Genomic DNA, 3,392 nt, shown 5'->3' on the forward strand with positions numbered 1-3,392 from the left:
AAACTCATCCATAAGTTCAATACATTAAGTAATAACGAATTACCAATCAGTGTAATCGGTTTTACGAAGTCCATAGATAAACTATACTTCGTAACTCAATATTCTCAAATTGTATAAGACAAGAAACATATCTTTTCTTGACACTTTGATCATAGTGTAATGACCAAGTCACCAATATTAAGGGAAAGTAAACAAAATTTACTTCGTATGTTATGTTCTCAATAAATAATGACTTGAAGGAACAAAGATAAAAATGAAGTAATATCAAATCACATACATGGGTTCAATCGGTTCTACCAATCACTAGGATCGGTTATACCTTAGTATGAAAATACTTGTGATCGGTTACACAAGTTACCAGGACCGGTTACATCAGTTACCAGGATCGGTTACACCAATTACCAGGACCAGTTACCATATTCTCATGGTATTTCTTGTGATCGGTCACACTAGTTACCAGGACCGGTTACACCAATTACCAGGACCGGTTACCAATAGAAACTGAGTAACAAGAGAAAGTCAATATTCCTAGGCTAACCTAACAAAGTTGACACTAATAATTAAATCATGCAACTTTGAGTTTTGAAACTAAATTTGACAACTAAACTTGACATACCAACGCTGGGTGGGTTCAACCGAGAAATTGTAACACCCCGTGTTTTTAGCATGGCGCATGTTAAAAGATGCGTCATGGACCGAGATGAAGCTTCATCCAAAGCTTCAAAAGGAACATTGGCCATGGCCAATGCGTTGACAATGTCCAACCATCATGGATGGACACCGGGTTAGCAGCGGACAACCATCATGGCTGGACATCGGGTTGGCAGCGGACAACAATCACGGCTGGACATTGGAGTAGCCTATGGGCCAAAGCCGGAAATACAGACATCACGGCCCTTCACTGGACCTGGCTCAGGAAATGTTCAACCATCATGGCCGAACATTGGAACTCGCATGCGATCCAGAACTAAATGTACAACCATTACGGCCGTACATTTCATTTGGCCAGGGGAGTCATGTGCAGCCATCACGGCAATTTTGCTCCCCTTTCCAAAGTTGTAGAAATTGCAAGTTAACATATATAGGGAGGGCTAGTTGGTTGAAGGTGCATATGCGGACCATGCACCAAATAAGCTTTATAGCTTAGCCGGAACGGTGTAAATGATGCTTAGGCCTCAGTTATAGTTGCGTAGACTTGCCAATGGAACATGTTAAGCATGGAAATTACTATGCCATGCCACAGGCTCAATAATCCATATCTTATTTGCATTTTGATGAAACGGCCTACACAGACTAGGCCATTACCATTATTGCTTGCCCACGGCCTCGCAAACGAGTTGGTTTAAGTTTTTTGTCCCTTCGAGGATGAACTACGGTTTGTGCTTGATCCCTTTAGAGTAGGGAAGGGTACGTAGGCATCCACAATGAGTTGCAGTATTGCCGGTCCAGCACGTTGGCCCCTCATATCATCTACGCTCGGTAGCTCGATGCAAGAGATGATTGTGGCCAAGCTTGATGAGGCTTAGTTGCATGCCAGCAAGTGGATGCTCATACTTCCTATCAAGCTACACAGAGTTGGTAAGTGCAGTAGGGAAATTGCAATAGGATTGGGGCGGCCTTTGCCTAAGTCCAAGGCTTATGCCTTATGCATGGACAAGACTCGGTGGTATGACGGTTGCTCAACTAGATAGGAAATTCAGTGATGAATTCCCAACGTTGAGGCAGAGCCAGTGATGCATGTAAGAATGCATTGGCCTTGGCCTAATGGCGTTACACCCTTTAGCAGATAAGGATAAGTTTGGAACGGTGTGGAAGCTGAGTTAGCTGCATCATGCTCCACGAGCATGCTTGCAAGGGAAAATGGACGTACATTTTCCTAGTGTTAAGGCCCGGACTGTAGCATCATCATGGCGCATCGGGAGAGTTATGGCCTGCGCGCCCAAGCGCGCCAGACGTAATTTTCCGGTCCGTCACAGCAATGCTCTAAAATCGCTACAATACTTCCCGATATTTGAACGGGTACATGTATATATGGTATTGATTCCTTTAATCGTAGCTAAGTAGCAAGTATTTGGCGAGTTTGGGCTCGCATGCGCTTGCAAAACCTCCGACAACTCGCCTCATGCATTAGCTTTCAAAATTTACGTACCGATTTTTGAGATCCACGTGTATCAATATCTTCGTATATATCGAATTTTCAAATAAATTCCATTTACGAAAATATCATGTACTGGTGTTGGAGGGGGTGCCCATATCATATTCAAGTTGGTTATTAATTTAGTTGTTAGTTGGACTTGGCTTTTATCAATTGTAATGGTGCCTAAATAGTTTCCATTCTTCTAACCTAGCTATATAAGGCTAGTGAATCTGTGTAAGAGAGATTATCCAATAAAATGAAAATATAATTTGTTTTTCTTCTTCTAAGGCTGATTCCCTAAATCAGATCTCTTCTTCTTCTCTAGGCTTGATTCTCCCGAATCAAGAGAGGTTTATCCTCAAATATATCACCCAATCTTGTCATGTATAACCAGGTACATGACAATTGGTATCAAGAGCCGTTTCGATCCATGGGGGATTCGATGGCAGGGTTAGAGAAAATCACATCAAAAATTGGTAGAATTGAATACGAAAATGGTAGAAATGAAGAAGCAATTAGCATCAACGATGCTCACCAAAGAAGTTTTCTATTCAGTGATGGATTCATATTTTAGTAAGAAGAACTGCAGTCGTGGAGATCCAGTAGGAGATTCAAAGATCACTTCGAAGTCATCGGATGAAGAAGATCCTACTAAATCAATTGGAATCAACGACCTAATTTCTACTTCTGTCGCTCAACCCTATGATTTTGAAGACTCCAGTGTTGTTACATCGGAAGAAGCAAAATCAATTCCTACTTCTATTCAGCGAGATTCTTCTTCTCAAACCCTCATTAAGGTTGAATCTCAGAAAGTTGACTTAATTTCCGCTGGCGCTGTTAAAGACAACGATGGTTCATTTGATAGTATGAATTCTCAATTTAATGAAGCTACAAAGGCCACTGTGAATGCTTTCATCAAGATAAGTCAGGTTAAAATTGTTGAGGTTAGTTGTGAGGAACTTAAAAGCTTGAAGGAGTTATTGTTCACTCTCTACAACAAATCAAATGGTGTTTGTGTGGATTGTTGTTCTTTTCTCCTTGAGGACACTCGTTCATTATTCGACCGAGGTAAGTGTGATGTTATCTCCGGGATTTCTTATAAGAAATTGATGTTTCTGCTGATAGATAATTTGGGGTACCGTCCTGAATTTTCATTTTTACATTCAAAGGTTCATGTATGTGTTAATGATACTGAAATTCGAGATGATAGTAAATTTTTTGTTAAAATACTTCCAATGGGTACTGTATGTTTTCA

Source organism: Papaver somniferum, chromosome 7, assembly GCF_003573695.1.
Source record: "Papaver somniferum cultivar HN1 chromosome 7, ASM357369v1, whole genome shotgun sequence".
NCBI lineage: Eukaryota > Viridiplantae > Streptophyta > Magnoliopsida > Ranunculales > Papaveraceae > Papaver > Papaver somniferum.